Source organism: Schistocerca cancellata, chromosome 4 (genome assembly GCF_023864275.1).
Source record: "Schistocerca cancellata isolate TAMUIC-IGC-003103 chromosome 4, iqSchCanc2.1, whole genome shotgun sequence".
NCBI classification, from domain to species: Eukaryota; Metazoa; Arthropoda; class Insecta; order Orthoptera; family Acrididae; genus Schistocerca; species Schistocerca cancellata.
The window spans coordinates 131455384-131474668 of record NC_064629.1 but is presented as its reverse complement, the minus strand read 5'-3'; the positions used below and the strand labels follow the sequence as shown (position 1 = coordinate 131474668).

Below are 19285 nucleotides of genomic sequence, written 5' to 3'. Positions count from 1 at the left end.
TTACACCCTCCTTAACCTAAGTTATCCTAAGGACAAATACACACACCCATGCCCGAGGGAGGACTCGAACCTCCGCCGGGATCAAAGGAGGAGGAGTGTATCATCAAAATGAAGCGCAAAATGTGGGAAAATGTGGAAAATAAGTAAGTTCAAGTACCTAGGAAAAATTATTCGGCCTAATTAAGACGAAAGAAAATCAATCTAATTAAAATTATGAAAGATGGACTTAATATTCCACTCACCAAAAGTTATTTAAAAATCACTCTCGCAAGATAGGAAAACTAATTATTATACGACAGTGATTCAGATGGAATGCACATGTGTATCAAAACCAGTACGTCTGAGGTCGATAAAAAGAGAGAAGTAGGGACACGAGAAAGATTTTGAGAATATCGTGCAATAAAGAAAAAGCACTAACATTTAAACTAAGAAATAGCACAGAACTATTTTAATAGGTGGAAAAATTATAGATGAAATTAGAAAAGCATTATCAAGGTTCTATGGGTGCCCATTTACAGAATGAATCCTTGGAAGCTAACAAGAAAAAAGTATAACATTTTGAAAAATTGAAAGGCAAACGTACCTGAATGAAGATATAGTGTAAGCGCATAAATGGACAAGAAACTCAAAACAGAACAAAATATAAAACAAAAATGAAAAGTGGGTAAGTTTCCAAAACAAAATAATTCCATGAATGCAACGAAGCAAATGGACACCAACTTAAGCAGGGTCCTTATTTTTATTGTGATGGTATTCAGAAAGCAGAAGGAAAGCAAGCCTTTATTCGATTAAGGATTAAACTCTCCTTTAATGATGTATGACAGGCATAAAACGCTTTCTCTATACTACGAGGTCTCTTTCAGTTCCCGGCAGTATCTGTTGTGCTCGAATTGTACGCAGCTACTCTGCCGTTAAGTAAGTTGGTCCACTTCGCGTGCGTAGACCGTTATATAAAGGTGAGTCCGTTCCGACAATTAACAAAGATTTATGCTCTCGGCTGCGAGCGCGGGTGATTACGAAGTCCGTAGCCGTCGCTGGGGTACCTGCCAAGTCGTTTAACATATGGCTGCCTTCGCCTGTTCTGATTAAAGTCCATTTCTCGAGGCAAATATCACAACTTTTATTCACTGACCAGGAGCTGTGAAACTGATGTGCCAGCAAACTGTTTCTGTAAGGGGTTTTAAGTTCCGTCGACGAAAAAGTCATCAGAGAATCAGAGATGGAGCACAAGGTGCAATTGAGGATTGACGGGGGAAACACATTGGCACTGTCTATTTCAAAGGAAACACCACGACAACTACGTTAGTCCATGTGGAGAAACAATGGAATGCCTAAATCAATACAGCCGGATGGCATCTGAATCTCAGTCCATCTCAATGTGAGTCCAGTGCTCAGAGAAAAATCCGAGGAGTTAGGAACAGCATCTTCACAAACACACGGTCACAAAGATCTGTTTTCGAAATCTGGTCTTGTGAAAGTCATACTACGCGTCTTTCTGAAAGTAAATGGGTATTAGAGTACTTAGAAATTTCATATATGTGTAGGCACATGCCACTAACACGGAGAAGACGGGAAAGAATTAAGTAATGTCAATATCAGTTACTGTGTCAAAGATTTAAAATTTCCTTCCCACTCTATATTATAAGGTGCAGTCAAATGACAATACAATTGGCATAAAGTAAGTACTGTTTTTATCATTTCAAAAATAACCGCCATAACTGATAAAACATTTACGCCACTGTGACACAAGGTGGTTAGTGCCTTAATGGAAAGATTTTTGCGGTTGCCTACGGAACCACGATTGTACCCAGGCGTTGAGACCACGAGTGTTTTTATCAGGGCTCCAAAAAGATTGAAATCGCATGGGCAGAGATCGGGACTGTATGGAAGATGTATAAGGGCTTTCCGGCAAAATTTCTGCAGCGTATTCGAAACAACAAAGACGTCAGCTCAGGGTAAGTCATGCCGACCTCTTTCTTTGACTGCAAAGCCCCGCTGTTCATTGACTTTCTGGAACACAGCGCGACGATTAACGCACAGTTGTACGTGGACACTTTGAAAAAACAGAAGCATGAGAAGTCCCAACGCCCAGGAATGTTGAAGGATGACATCATACCCGTTACAGGATACTGCCCGACCACGTTTTACCAAGGTCGTTTCATGACGCAGCAGAGATTTCGTTGGGACGCCCTTACACATCCTCCAGAATCCTGATCCCTAGCCGCACGGAGTGGCCGCGCGGTTCGAGGTGCCATGGCATGTTACGGGTTGCGCGGCCCCTCCCGCCAGAAGTACACCCCTAGGGCATCGGTGTGTGTGTCTTGTTCTTAGCATAAGTTAGTTTACGTTGGTGTGAACCGATGTCCTCAGCAGTTTGGTCCGTTAGGAATTCACACACACTTTTTTTTCACTCTCTCTCCCCATGCGATTTTCATATTTTTCGAGCCCTTAAGAAACAAATTCGTGGCCGCTGATTTGCTTCGGACGAAGAGGTGCACGACTAGGTACAAACAAATGGTTCAAATGGCTTTGCCGGCCGAAGTGGCCGTGCGGTTAAAGGCGCTGCAGTCTGGAACCGCAAGACCGCTACGGCCGCAGGTTCGAATCCTGCCTCGGGCATGGCTGTTTGTGATGTCCTTAGGTTAGTTAGGTTTAACTAGTTCTAAGTTCTAGGGGACTAATGACCTCAGCAGTTGAGTCCCATAATGCTCAGAGCCATTTTTTTCAAATGGCTTTAAGCACTCTGGGACTTAACATCTGAGGCCATCAGTCCCCTAGAACTTAGAACTACTTAAACCTAACTAACCTAAGGACGACACACACATCCATGCCCGAGGCAGGATTCGAACCTGCGACCGTAGCAGCAGCGCGGTTCCTGACTGAAGCGCCTAGAACCGCTCGGCCACAGCGGCCGGCAAGGTACCATCACGGTTCCGTAAACAACCACAAGCATTTTTCCACGAAGGCGTAGACCCTCTACTCTTACAGAGGGATGAATGTATTAACAGTAATGGCGATTACTTTTGAAATAATAAACAATTTACTTACTTTTCTTCTGTGTACCTCGTTTTCATTTGGCGGGCCCTTATACAGGGTGTTACAAAAAGGTACTGCCAAACTTTCAGGAAACATTCCTCACACACAAAGAAAGAAAATATGTTACGAAGACGTGTGTCCGGAAACGCTTACTTTCCGTGTTAGAGCTCATTTTATTACTTCTCTTCAAATCACATTAATCATGGAATGGAAACACACAGCAACAGAACGTACCAGCGTGACTTCAAACACTTTGTTACAGGAAATGTTCAAAATGTCCTCCGTTAGCGAGGATACATGCATCCACCCTCCGTCGCATGGAATCCCTGATGCGCTGATGAAGCCCTGGAGAATGGTGTATTGTATCACAGCCGTCCACAATACGAGCACGAAGAGTCTCTACATTTGGTACCGGGGTTGCGTAGACAAGAGCTTTCAAATGCCCCCAAAAATGAAAGTCAAGAGGGTTGAGGTCAGGAGAGCGTGAAGGCCATGGAATTGGTCCGCCTCTACCAATCCATCGGTCACCGAATCTGTTGTTGAGAAGCGTACTAACACTTCGACTGAAATGTGCAGGAGCTCCATCGTGCATGAACCTCATGTTGTGTCGTACTTGTAAAGGCACATGTTCTAGCAGCACAGGTAGTATGAAATCATGATAATGTGCTCCATTGAGCGCAGGTGGAAGAACATGGGGCCCAATCAAGACATCACCAACAATGCCTGCCCAAACGTTCACAGAAAATCTGTGTTGATGACGTGATTCCCCAATTGCGTGCGGATTCTCGTCAGCCCACACATGGTGATTGTGAAAATTTACAATTTTATCACGTTGGAATGAAGCCTCATCTCAAAGAGAACATTTGCACTGAAATGAGGACTGACACATTGTTGGATGAACCATTCGCAGAAATGTACCCGTGGAGGCCGATCAGCTGCTGATAGTGCCTGTACACGCTGTACATGGTACGGAAACAACTGGTTCTCCCGTAGCACTCTCCATACAGTGACGTGGTCAACGTTACCTTGTACAGCAGCAACTTCTCTGACGCTGACATTAGGGTTATCGTCAACTGGACGAAGAATTGCGTCGTCCATTGCAGGTGTCCTCGACGTTCTAGGTCTTCCCCAGTCGCGAGTCATAGGCTGGAATGTTCCGTGCTCCCTAAGACGCCGATCAATTGTTTCGAACGTCTTCCTGTCGGGACACCTTCGTTCATCAGGATATCAGTCTCGATACAAACGTACCGCGCCACGGCTATTGCCCCGTGCTAATCCATACATAAAATGGGAATCTGCCAACTCCACATTTGTAAACATTGCACTGACTGCAAAACCACGTTCGTGATGAACACTAACCTGTTGATGCTACATACTGATGTGTTTGATGCTAGCAGAGTAGAGCAATGAGTCGCATGTCAACACAAGCACCGAAGTCAACATTAACTTCCTTCAATTGGGCCAACTGGCGGTGAATCGAGGAAGTACAGTACATACTGACGAAACTAAAATGAGCTCTAACATGGAAATTAAGCGTTTCCGGACACATGTCCACATAACATCTTTTCTTTATTTGTGTGTGAGGAATGTTTCCTGAAAGTTTGGCCGTACCTTTTTGTAACAACCTGTATTCGCGACACACATGGAGAAGTACTGGGAACAGTGCAAAATGTTTCGTATGTCTGATGGCTTAAATCCTACCGTACTCATATCCCGTAAACGCAACTCGACCTCAGCTGCAACACGCGCCTCAACACTTTTCCCTTCCGCTTTCCGCGCGTCTGTAAGTGAAAACATCCAGGGTCTACACGAGACAGGATATTTGATTATTTTGCCGTACGAGCGAGGAGTGAGGGAGGCTCGTATTTAATCAGGCTGGTGGCTCGAACGGAAGGGACAGGAGGCAGAAACAGGTGTGCCCGCGTAGTAATTGGCGCGTTCTCGGCAAATGTCCGTAATTAAGCGAACACGCACCGGCCGCCGCAGGCCACACCTGCCAGCTGGTAATCCGTTAAAGCGTCGCTCAATAGCACTTGCGTCATGAAAACATTTGCTGCGACGGGCACCTGCCGCGCCCTGGACTGCTACCCGTGAGTGCGCTGCCTCTGCGCCTACCTCCCTTCTGTACGGCGGCAGCGTTACAAATGTTTGTTTTCTTGTAAACAAACTTTTGTAGCATTTAGGCAACTTCTCTCTCTCTGTCAAACGTAAATGCATATGTTGGAGGCAGCACGACGCGTCTGTGGCGAGAATCGCACATTTTCGGACTGCGTGTTTCTTATTGTGATGAGTACAGTCCGAGCAATTCGACACTTACAAGCGGAGGCCACGATGTTGGGATCACGGATTTACTTCACACTCTGTACACCTTTAGTAGGCCATTGAAACAACATAATGAGAAAATCGCGAGAGAAGTTTCACGGGTCTATTATGAAAATCATGTATCTGCACAAAGGGGGGTGAGGGCATGGGGTGGGACCGTAAGAATTCATTGTGGTCGTGTGGTTAGCGTTTGCGCATGGTAAGAGGGTCGTGGACGAGGCGACGTTTCGAATCCCGCTTACACTTATTTTTTAATCTATGTTTTTTCATCACAGTTCTCATTACATTATTATTTTGCTATATGACATTTGAGAGGTAATATAATGCAAAAAACACGTGCATCTTTATGAAGCTTCAATTTGTGTTTTTCATGTCTGTATGGCAAATACCATCCTGCAACGTGTGATGTCGAGAGCGCATCCGACAAATAACTATATATTACTGTTGTGGTCTGGCACATTGTAACTTACTATATTACTGATTGTGAATAACGTCATTCCCATCATTATTTATCGGCGTTTGACTTGGGCTCTCCAAGCCTCACCCTCGCCCTTGAAAATTTAATTACAAATAGTAAATAGACAAATAACATATGAAATTCACTACAACTCTAAAAATACGTATAAATAAAATAATGGGACCAGTCATTATGAAAACAGATTAAGAAATAAGTGTTTGCGGGATTCGAACCGGATCCGCGTCCATGACACTCTTGCCATGCGCGAACGCTAAGCAAATGACCACTTTTTTTGCAAATGACCACTTTTTTTTCTTTTTTATGCATTTTGTTCGTTATACTTCGTTGTATTTGGTCGTAGCGACGTCACATGACATCCGTTGAAGTTCGTTGTTGATCTCTTCACTCAGTTTTTCTTATTACATAGACCAACCAGATCTCTGAGCTAACACGCTGAGCTACCGTGCCTGCATGAATTGTTGCGGGTAGCCCCTTTGCACAGATACATGATTTACACAACAGACATATAAAACTGCGATTTTCTCGGAATAGCCACAATAGAGCACCTTACTACTTGCTCATTACGCTGTTTTGGTTCAAAATGGTTCAAATGGCTCTGAGCACTATGGGACTTAACAGCTGTGGTCATCAGTCCCCTAGAACCTAAGGACATCACACACATCCATGCCCGAGGCAGGATTCGAACCTTCGACCGTAGCGGTCGCGCGGTTCCAGACTGAAGCGCCTAGAACCGCTCGGCCACACAGGCCGGCACGTTGTTTTGGTACTAAGTTTGAAGTAACTCAGTGATCCCAACGCTGTGGCCTCGCCTTGTTAGATAGTAGCGTCCATACGGCAGAACAAGGCACAACGCTACAAGAACGGAACAAGTCTTTGAAAGCCGCGTGGTTAGAGGCGACATGTCACTAGTCGTGCGGCCCCTCTCGCCGGAGGTTCGAGTCCTCCCTCGGGAATGGGTGTGAGTGTTGTTCTTAGCGTAAGATAGTTTAAGTAGTATGTACGTCTAGTGACCGATGGCCTCAGCAGTTTGGTGCCTTAGGAACACACACACATTTGAACATCTGAATTCATTCAAACGTTGCTGTAAATACCTTTTCTGTCGGGCGTAGACTAGTAACCGCTGCCAGTCACAGTAGAAGGTGATTTTATTTAACATACGACCAGTTTCGAGCTGTTGTAGATCTTCATGTGGTTTACATCCATGTACATGTTACTATAGTCACTGATGGAGACCACTATTTAAATCAAAAACAAATAGTGTGACGATGGCTACATAGACACAAATGAAACTTTCGGAAGTGTCTGAGCGACATGTGTTGCTGGATATTATAGTACTTACATACAGTTGGTGTATCCGAACCTTTTTCACATTATATTTACGACATTTTTTACAAAAATGTTTCGTTTTTTACACGTTAACTGCATATTAGTCACCATGGTAATTATTGGTGCTTCCATATTATGCCTTTGATAAAGTAGTGGCATTTTAGATGTTAGTAACTCAAGAAAGACAAGATCTCACAACATTGAACGTTTAGAAAACAGAAATTACGGCCAAAGAAGTACAGAGGTGTTACTCATACAGATACGTAACAGATATTACAAATTATGAAAATGAAATTGTTACATCATTTGTGGTAGCACACTGCCGACGTCAGACCTATGATCGATAGGTTCCGGCGACAGGGGTACTGATGGGGAGTCCTGTCTCTGGTAGATGCTAGAGGTGGAAGCTGCTTCTCCAGTCAGCTGTGGGAAGGAAGATAGTATCACAGGAACCGCGAGAGTGATGGCGGCGGTAGATATGGTTTGGAAAAAACTGAGTTGGGGTGGGGTGGTGACAGCAGAGACTTTTGTGTAGTTGGCATTTTCTTTACTTTTTTAAATACTGAAGAATATGGCGAAGGTGAAGGATGGTCTTCTGTGTATCTGACACACAAAGGCAGGTCTTCACTTGGACAACTTGGGTGGAGTGACTGTCTGCAGTTTCCGCATCCTCATGGATGGTGGGACACACGGTTTCACATCACACTTTTACACAACGGTTTTAAATTGCTCTGGGAGGGAATCTTCTTCGGAGGCTAGGATGAAATCTCCTGTACCTGTTCAATTATTTTTGGGACCTTTTCTTTTTTACTTGTCGGACAAAACATACACCTCGCCTTTCGATATTAGCTCGTCGCCCGCCTATCTGGAGTGTAAGGTCTCTGTGAAAGACAACTCTGTGCAACATATTCAAAGTTATTTGTGGAAGCAGTAATCACTGGTATGTCACCCAGCCATTCACACGCCTGAAGAGCTTGAGATTACACAGCAGAGGCGGTATTAATCAGTAGTGATCCACTGGGCATTTTTCCAATTAGTCATCTTCACCAAATTTCCAGAATGAGATTTTCACTCTGCATCGGAGTGTGCGCTGATATGAAACTTCGTGGCAGATTAAAACTGTGTGCCGGACCGATACTCGAACTCGGTACCTTTGCCTTTCGCGGGCAAGTGCTCTACCATCTGAGCTACCCAAGCACGACTCACGCCCCGTCCTCACAGCTTTACTTCAGCCAGTACCTCGTCTCCTACTTTCCAAATCTCACAGAAGTTTTTCTTCCAGGAGTGCTAGTTCTGCAAGGTTCGCAGGAGAGCTTCTTTGAAGTTTGGAAAGTAGGAGACGAGGTACTGGCGGAAGTAAAGCTGTGAGGACGGGGTGTGAGTCGTGCTTGGGTAGCTCAGATGGTAGAGCACTTGCCCGCGAAAGGCAAAGGTCCTGAGTTCGAGTCTCGGTCCGGCACACAGTTTTAATCTGCCAGGAAGTTTCACCAAATTTGTCTTCCATGTTTTCCACAAAAAATAAAGGTTTTGTCACCGTAAAAGAATCTACATCTGGTCTAGTAGACACCAGGTATTAACTAAACTGTTTCGCTCCAACTCGTCTGGTTTGTCCCTCTTCTCACGGGGCAGCCAAGCTAGGCAAATTTGTAAGATTGCAGTTGTACATGTTGAAATATTTAGACCTGCCTCTTCAGACGGGCGAATCGGAACGCCCATTGTGTTCCTTCAATTTGATACGTTTCTTGTACGAAACGTGCGACCAGAATGCCACCTACTGTGATCAAGCGCCCGCAGTAAAGGTCGTCTAGCACGACGGCCATTGCCGGAGGCCTGATGCCCCAGGGAGACGTGCATCGACTACATGGCATGCGTGGGGAACTAGAAGCTCAGGCATCAGAAGCGTTATCCTCTTGTTGTCAGGGTGATCTACCGAAAGAGTACGTAACGACCCCACCACGTCAGACGGGCTACCGTGTTGGCTTTTAAGCCCAGATATGAGTCTAAGCAGTTATTGTGCACAGAGGGTCGTCAAAACTGTATGAAATCAATGAATGTTATTAAAGGCGTTGTCGTCTCTTCAGTCCACACTACAGAAAAAAATTTTGAAAATGGAGGCCGATTACATAAGGGGACCGAAATCACTTCAGCAGAAAAGTGATGGAAGGGAAATAAACGAAGATATCGAGGAAACAAGTCGCTAGCAGCTGAGGAGGAAGTTGAACTCGTAGCGGTACTGCTGGAGCTTGACCAGCGGGCTGGTCAGCGTTCTCCGTGTGCTCCCGCTATTACTGCGCTGGACATGAGGCTAGTCAATAAGCAGACCACCAACTTCGTGTTCTCACACTTACAGGCTATTTAACTGGAGAAATAGTACTACAGAGGGGAAAAAGGAACAACCTGCGGGCTATATTAATTCAAACAGGCTTTAGTTCACTGCACCACATCGCGACACACTGCAAAACGTATCGTTTCAGCTATCTTCAGTATCTAACACCTATAGAAAGTTAAAGTTCTCACAGTCTGCAAACAGTTATCACCCGTGAATGATGAATTAAGATAGCATTCAGCACATAGCGTAAATTTATAATCTTTCACACACAGTACGGCCGATACACCGCACAAAGATCTCTCTCCATCGCTGCTGTTATCCAGACCGTAACCGAGACAGACAAAAAAGGCCCACTTAAAAACCGCCCCCTGAGCTGGACCATCACTGCCCTTTCCGACAGGCGCGTGTGTTAGAAACGAGAGCCCATGTGTGCCTACTCAAGACCCGTTGTGCTGTATCCACAAACCGAAATGTCGGAACGAAAAAAATGTGGTACAAACAAATACCAGACAAAATTCAAAATATAAACTGACACAGAAAGTGGAAGCAAATCCGGTTAAATACACACAAACCATCGATTAGCTGTCAATACCCGCTAGCTCTGGTACAGAGCGGTGTGTAGGAAGATCATAACACATGGACAAAGTATTCCAAATACGAGCTAGTCCTTGATCCACGTGTCCGCCATGCAACTGGAAAGACACAGTAAGAGAACTAACTTATGAAAGATGAAACAATGGAAAAATGGAGCTGGATGATAGAAAAATTCTCGGTTATAACGAGGATCCCCACCACAAAAGATACCACTTCTGGACACCCACCAAACAAGTACATGAAAATGAATGCATTCTGCTGGTTATTGGCCAGCTGCGTTACATCGTAGAAGACGAGACAAGCCTGAAGGGTTACTGGTGACACATTTCTATGAAACTTAACGAAAAACAGAAACATTAGAAATGCAACCATCTTGACGGTAATTATGCGGTACTAGATGGTCAAGCCGTAAACAAGTGCAGCGCAAAAGAAAAGAGAACGGTCACAGCCGAGAGAAGATGATACAAAGATACATGTGCCACAAAGGAAGCGTGGTTTATAAAGTCCGACCCCAAGGAAGTCAAACAAGTCTCAAACCAAATGGAAGGCGTACTCCCTCAATTCACGGACTGAACACTGAAGTATGAATACGTTACAATGTACAATATTTACAAATTGAGTTTGTTGCCTCTGTGATGTAACTGTGTGAACTGTTATAACTTGTGAAATACAATTTTGTAAAAAAGAAAGACAACGCTGGAGCTACACTGTTGTTACCTCCGTCTCTCTTTCTGGGGCCTAAACACGAAGGTGGTGCCACAAAGAACGGGACTTCACTTCTCGCAGTGTTCGACTCTTAAAGATAATTCACCAGGAAATTACATGCGGAGCAAAGCCTGCATCTCCTCGGGAAAGCTAAACAGGTTTGTCGTAATCGTTGGCTACAAAGACGAGTGTATGTTTGGCTCTGGGCTACAGAAAGAGTGGCAAATTAGTTGGGACTGAAAACTACGTTTACTGTGAAGCCAGGAAGCGCCAGCAGGAAAGAGAGGAGAATATTTCATTTTTCCTACAAAACAAGTATTTCATTTTTCATTCACCCAGTCGTTGCAAAGGAGAGAAGAGTTAGCGCACAGGTAACTAACTGTAGGACAAGATACAGCTAGATACAAATCTCACTTTATTTAGTATAAATAAATTAATCTCACGTCCATCTCGTTCACTTGAATACCACTTTCTGTGAGTGACACAGTGTGTGGTTGATCACGCAAGCAAAGCGCGACCAATTTGCGGCACACGCCGCTTTCTGACCCCGTCTGCGCACGCGCAGAAAGAAAATGCGGTGCTCGCTGCTACCGACGAACATCACGGAGGGGGAGACAAGTCGTACAATCGCCTGTGACTGTCGTCGTTCTGGGGCGCTGAGGGGGAGGAAGCGGAGGAAGAGAGATCTGTCGGCTTAGCGAGGTGGAGGGTCAGTTTATTCTTAGTGCTGTCCCACACAGCTGTTTCCCACCCGTTCTGTAGCAGAGATAGAGACGTGTGCAGACGACGTTTGGAACAAACACTCAATACAAGAAAGTGTTTCCTTAGATACGCCGCTCAAATCTCTTGCGACGCCAATGAAACTCGAAACATGTAAAACTGCGTTGGTCCTGCAAAAAAAAAAGAAAGTAATGAGAAAGAACGGTGTTAACGTCCCGCGTCATGAGTGGCACACAAAGATTGTGTTATCAACCGAATTATAATTTCCAAATTTTGTCAAAGCACCCCATTTAAAATATATCAACATCTAGGTAATTAAAAAGATATGACCAATCCATTTAGTGTGAGAAACGTATAGTTCTGTTGCTTTATCAGTCGACGAGATACAAAACCTTAGATGTAGCGACTTGATTTATGTTACGAAATTAAAATATTCCGTAAATAATTAGCTACGCGAGGGGAAAAATATTTGGAGGGAAAAAAAGAGAAGTCATTACACCTCTTAATTTGCAACAGTGTTTAGTCATGGAAAATTATACCGAGTGACAGTCACACCTCGCGGTCACATTCAATATATATCGAAACCTTCAAATTACTTTTTCGACACATAAAATTCATTGTGTCTTGTATACTTACTTGCGGGGCTATAACGCAAATCAGCAAGTGCGCCAAAGCTTAATAGGCCACACACCTACCTCAACCGGAAATTAGTTACGTCGTTCTGCAAGTAAACTGACGAAATCTCTCCAAGAGAACTCCGTTTGAACGAGATTTTTAAATATCGCATTTTGGAATAGTTGTTACGTAACTTCTCCGAATGGAGGAGTTGCTGGCAGTTAAGCGCGATCGGCTACCAGTCATCAAGCAGCAAAATTAATAACAGCAGCGCAGTGTCGTTTTATAATCCCAGATACGTGTAAACGAGATGTTCGTGTTCAACAGCACGTAACTGCGTCATAACGTCATACCACTGGTGTAAAGCTTTAGCGCCAACTAACAACCGTAATCGTAAACAGCATCGGCACTAAGGTTAAGCTTGTTATCCACATATATGTCATCATGATAATGAGGTGAATACCGCCAGTGACCGTAAATAGTCAAAGTATTTTCGATTTAATATTTGCACAGTTTTATACTTGAGCTCTAAATTCTCATCGCTGTTTCACAGTATGACTACAGATGAAAAACTACCCTAAGTTACCGTAGACTATCGTAAGTTTTCCATGTAGCCTACATCAATTAAGATCTTAGCCGCGTTACTTGTACTCTAGGTGTGTTGCATATCTACTGGGCGTTACCTCATTTCGATACCTTTGTTTCGGTAGGCGATCGGTGTTTTGCTAGACTCCATTGAGACCGGAAGCTGTGAACACTCTAGAAATTGAGTATGGATATCTAAAGGGACATGTAACATACGGAATATTTTTTTTTTCTGCACAGTCATCCTCCTGTCTGTTACTTACTATTGAGCACAAAAAAACAAAAATAATTATATTTTTTTTATTTTTCTGCATGTAAATTGTAACTACATCAAAAGTAATTGCTTTGATTACATAAAAGCGCAGAAGTTACGAAATTAACTAATTCTTTTCCTTTTTAAACGTTGTTTACATTTCATAAGGATTTGAAATACACAGTGGATTAATACTGCAATTATATGCAAAACAAACAAACAAAAAACTATGAGAAGTCGCCAGCTCGCAGTTTCTCTCTCACACATTCATTTACGTGTCTTCCCCTACCACTGCTGCCGCTAATCCTACCATTAACTACGGCACCTATGTACTGTACCAAAACTACCGAAAGGTAGTTATGGTAGAGCGCAACTCTACGAACGCTCGATTTTTCTGCAAGGCGACCAAAAGAAAACTGACCCGTAAATTGCAAAACTTGTTAAAACACTTTTACGAGTGTAGGTTTCTCCGGGTCGTCAAATAAAAACTTTCCTTCTACATCGGAGGCGTAATTGTGACGCAGCAGTGTCGCGTGCGGGAGTGCACCAGCAGTTGTTACTTTCGTGACTTCCAGACAAGAGGAGAAGGTTATTACCAAGTGTATTAATCACTGCGACACGCCTAGAGGTCTCAGAATTTCACTTACTACCAGTGACACGAACTGCACAGTGTGATGGCAAAGATACTGGTTTGTACGAAGTAGGCTTCCATCCACTCCTAAAGAATCTAACAGATTTTAATCAGGAAATCTGGCAGACCACGCAGAGAAAATATCTCAGCCAGCCCATCTGTTGCCCCAAGCTGTAACGGAGGGCGTGATGATTCCCATTCAGAGAAGTGACGTCATCCATGGGCCGCTGGCAGGAAGCGGGATACGCTTCGTCAGCAACGCTCATTCCACAGGCTGCATGCGGGCGGGATCGCTATTGCATTAACTCTTGACAACGGAAAATGTTGCGATCGTGCAGAACCGCATCGTCAGTTATCTTCAACTCCGCAGGCGGCCTCCATCTGCATCTACAAATACGATCCGCAAGCCGCCATTTCTAGAGTACTAATAACGACAACTCCATATCCCACTCCACTTGTGTACGAAACGAGAGGAAAAAGGTCTTTATGCCTCCGTCATAATATACTCGTATCTTGTCTTTTGCTCACGGAACCCACGCGAGATAATCGATTAAAACAGCAGAACTGGAGTGCAGTCTTCTTCGAATATCGGTTATCAACATTTATCCGAAAGCAATTCGCAAGAACAAAGTTGTATTTGTTCGAACGGTTCCCACGTAACTTCTCTCGGCATCTCTTCTGCACTTTCACATGATATGCAACGACATATTACGAGGCTGTCAACTCATCTCTGAATTGCTTCTACGTCTACGGTCAGTCCTACTGTGTAACGACTCGAAACGACTGGTAATCTGAAATAGATGGCACTAGGTTCGTACACGCAGTTACCCTAACAAATGCACTAACACTTCTCAATATCCTCTCAACAAAACTGATACGGACTTCACGTGTTCGTTTCATTATCATATCAGTTCGTGTTATTACTTCCGAGTGTTTGAACGACATGACATATCTCGCACGACGCATCTTGTGATTGGACGGTATCGGTTTGTTTTCAGCGTGCATCCGATGCTCGGCGGTCAGCGTGTCTGACTAGCACGCGGGAGAGCCGGGTTCATTTCCTGATACCAGTGAGGATCTGCTGGAATGAGAGCGGTTCCTAGGTCTGGAAAGCTGTCAAGCGCTGGAAAAAACGGGCGCTCACCCCGTGCCTTACATACCGCAACCAAGTGACACCACGACACCACTGGCCGAGCCTGTCGGCGTCGCTTACACCTCAGGGTCCGAAAGTGAAATTTGTATAAGCGTTACGTTGCATTTTTCCTCATTCAGAAATAATTGCTACTCAGTACACCGAATGAAAGTTGTTCTGTGTTTCCTTATAAGCACCCAGCCATGTAGAAAGAACCATACAATTGTTAGTTTGAGGTCATTTAGGAAAAAACCAGAAATTCAAATCCGGCTGGTGAGAAGAGCATCTGGGCTCTGGTTTTTTTTTTTCTGTCTAAAACGAGACTAGTGGCTCGATGACCACGCCACCTTCACGGGTACTGGACACAGCTTGCAGTTCCTGTCGGATAGCTAGCAGCCACTTCCGACTCCCTGCTTCTTTCCTCTTTTCCGCCATGTCGAACACATCACGGGTGATGTCGTGGTGATGGCGTTCCTAAGCTACAAACAATACCATCTGTGTTCCTGGGGCAGTTCCACAGAGAAGCACGAGATAGTGGGAAACAAGCGAGGAGAGAGAGAACTGTCGGACCTCGACAGAAATAGGTTACCCTTGTAAATTCTCAGTGATCTGATATGGTGGTGAGAGCTGACAAACTTCGGCCTCTGCTAGTTAGCTGATAACGACAGTGGTCCGCTAATTAGACACACTACTCAACCTCTGTTGTATACTTTAAGCCAATGGCAATCGAGACAGTACGGGAATCTTTACATTGACACGCAAATTCGCAGCGTAGGTAGTTTATCGTTGCATTCTTCTCACATGTTATGGCATGCCAAGTTTTTATTAGCATCGTATGGATAATTGTGACGAGTGATTGTGCAGTTTAGTTGTCTGAGTTGTTGTTGAGGACGAATGGACGGGAGAGGGTAAGACGTGGTGACAACAAACAGCAACACAGAGGTCATCAAACTTAACGTCCCTATCTGACAAGCGGATCACCATCAACTGCATGCCCTCAATCAATGTAATGGTCGTTCCATAGACTCATAGCGAGAATATCGTCAGATATGTAGGACAAGCAATAAAAACAGAAATTAATATTTGCAAAAGATCTAATATGTTAATTTCTCTTCCGCAGATCCCAATTAAGGCAGTCCTCAACGATGTGGAACAAGTGAAATAATTCTTAACATAATGTTTTTTTTTTAGAAATTACTATCACAAAAATGTTTACGTATATACTAAAGCGCGTAAGATAATCCCTAGGTTAATGTAGTCTCCAAAGAAGAGAGTATGACTCTTCCACTGTTATTCTGTTTACGTGTGATCTGAAGAAAATGTGGACAAAATTTAGAAAATACAGTGAACTGTCAAATCACGCGGCTTAAACAACGTAACAGGCAGAAAACCCATTGCAAATATCCTACCCTGCTGCTGTGTGTTAACTTAAACTAGGCAAAAGACCGTACGAATCTTCCCTCTTTACGCGTTCCTCTCTATCTGTCTCAAGCATGCTGTGATTGTCTCATGCACACTACCAGTTATGGGATTTGGGGGTGGGGGGATACTAACAGCTATGTTCTCATTCTCAAACCTCTATGACTGGATAAAAAGCGCTGCGGAACAGCAGTTACAATATTACAGCACCAAATGTCCCTTGTCCCTCTTCTTAGCAAGTAGCAATTTCTTAGACGGGAATGACACAACAGTTGCAGCGCCCATTAATTTAGTGGAACGGTCCATTTGTAGCACGACACTTACTTACAGTAAAAATCTATTTATGGTGAGATGAATAGTGACATTGGTTTTACGCGTGTAACATCCTCAACGTCGACAGGACGTTACGCTGGAGCTATATTCCTGCTACTATCATAATTACTGCCTTTGTCTGTAGTCTAGTATAACCATGAAACTTTCCTGAAATGCGTTTAGCTACGCCAAATCTGATCACGGTAAAATATGTTCAAAGACAAAAGAACGTTGCACACGAAAGAGGTATGCAAATTGGTCACAAATTAATATTCATATGAGTATCGACGGAAAATTCAAAATGGTGAACTTCGGAGGCCTATGGATAATGTGTGGCGCTTCAGCACAACAATTTCACCGCGCAGCTGGCAAGGACAGAGGACATGTCGATACCAGGGCATAAAGGCTACGAATTTCATTCCGAGTACTCAGCTGGAAAGTAACTATGCCTCGCAGACAGATGCGTGAACAATACACTCAGGTATCAGCAAATGCTACAGGACGTGTACTTGGGCACAAAGAAGTGAATCGCTCAACATTTGAAGAGGGGCTACGCCACTATTGGACGATGTTGGCAGGAATGGGTACACCGAGGCCGAATACAGCGTCAAGAAGGCGGAAGTCGACCTAGAGAGACGACAGAACGACAGGAAAATGTTCAAATGTGTGTGAATTCCTAAGGGGCCAAACTGTTGACGTCATCGGTCCCTAGACTTACACACTACTTAAACTAATTGATGCTAAGAACAACAGACACACCCATTCCCAAGGGAGCACTGGAACATCCGGCGGGAAGGGCCGCGCAATTCGTGACATAGCGCCTCAAACCGCGGGGCCACTCCGTGCGGCGAACAAGAGGAATAAACGGTCGTGAGAGAGCCACTCAGAGCCCCGGATTCGTCATTATAATCGATCCGATGTGCAATTTGTGCTTCAGTGGCCACAAAGACCATTAATAAGCGACTCACAGAAAGGGGACTGGTCTGAGGGCGCCCCTTGCGCCGACTACCATTGGCTTCTGTACACCAACAAGCCCACTCGTAGTGGTGTCGCGCACATTCGACGTGGAATGTCATTGACTGGAATAGAATTATCTTCTGTGATGAATCCCAGTTCCAACTGAGCCCCGATGACCAGAGAAGGCGTGTTTGGAGACGCACCGGACAGTGGTGGGATACCGACCCGAATGTCGCCCCACGAACGGCCCGACAACAAAGAGTGGTGGTCTGGTGTGCTATTTCTTTTCGTAGCAGGACCCCTTTGGTTGTCAGACGCGGCATCCTTACAGCACAGCAGTACGTCGACGATATTCCACGCCCCGTTTCGTTGCCCTTCACGGCAAGCCATCCTGGGCTAACATTTCAGCATGCTAACGCCAGCGCAGACACGGCGACAGTTTGTACGGCTGGTCTTCGTGCTTGCCAAACCCTACCTTGATCAGCAAGGTCGCCGGGTCTCTCTCCAACTGAGAACGTTTGGAGCATTGTGGACAGGGTCCTTCAACCAGCTCGGCGTTATGACCATCTAAAACGCCAATTGGACAGAATTTGGCACGGTATCCCTCAGGAGGACATCTAACAACTCTATTAAGCAATACTTTGCCAAATAGCTGCTTTCGTATGTGCTAGAAGCAGACCAGAGCGTTATTGATTTGTTCAATTTGTTAAGGTCTTTCTTTTGAATACATCATTCAGTTTTTCGGAAATTGTAATTTGTTTGTCTGTACATGTACATCACATCTAGCAATTTTCGTCCCATACGGATAATTCCTTCGTGGTGGCCGGACGGAGTGGCCGTGCGGTTTTGGGCGCTACAGTCTGGAACCGGGAGACCGCTACGGTCGCAGGTTCGAATCCTGTTTAGGGCACGGATTTATGTGATGTCCTTAGGTTAGTTAGGTTGAAGTAGTTCTAAGTTCTAGGGGACTGATGACCTCAGAAGTTGAGTCCCATAGTGCTCAGAGCCATTTGAACCTTCGTGGTGCGTCTTTTCTCTTCCCTTAGCGTACACACTGGAAGTAACACAAATAAATCAAATTATATCTATCCAGCTCAAATAGCTAGTGTTCCCATTTGGCATTTCGTAACTGGGCTATATGAAATTACCGCGAGGCTGACTGACCACTTCCTACCGTTATTCTTCAAGATTTAGTCACTAACTATGAACAGGAAATAAGTCATGTCATTTTCAAAGGAAAAACCCCAGTATTCACTTAAATGATTAAGTTCAACCATCAAAACTAAAATCAGAATGACTGGACCCGAATTTCAACTCGGCTCTTTTCGAATGTGAGTCAAGTGCGCTACGCACTACGTTCACTCATTCAGTTTTATTAGTAATGAATCACTCTCTTAGTTGTTATACGACCTATAATAAACACTACCTATTTTCTTTAAATAAGTTAGCAGTTCCCACCTACTTCACAGATATAACGTGAGCTGGGTGCAGTTTCGCACAAAAGCTCAACATGTGACCGTTGATTTGTCAATACTCGGGATATTTCATTCGTGCTCTCGAGCAATATACCGCCTTTTTTATCTACGACTATTTATCTCTGAAGCGTGTTCTGCTGAAAGCCGTAAACGGGTCGATAGCGGAGGCTAAGCCGTGGTCCGGAATAAATGTTTTCGTGGAATACGAGAACAACAGATGGAGTGCGCCGAGTTAGCGGAGGTAGTCTGAGTATCGGCACGCACCTCACGTTTCAACACGCACTGGCCTCGAAAGGCACAACAGTAGAGCAACGTATATCCTACACGGCGATTTTGCACAACTGGGACTGGCTGCGACAGGCGAATCTCGAGAGAATAAGGAACATATCTGCATCT

The 19285-nt window shown here is 44.4% G+C and overlaps 1 protein-coding gene across 1 annotated transcript in view; it reads right to left on the bottom strand.

Annotated features, from left to right (window-relative positions):
* The window catches only part of LOC126183923 (dystrophin, isoforms A/C/F/G/H-like), a gene marked incomplete at its 5' end in the record, with an annotated part of 927096 nt that overhangs the window by 470390 nt on the left and 437421 nt on the right, over positions 1–19285 (bottom strand). The window lies entirely within an intron of this gene.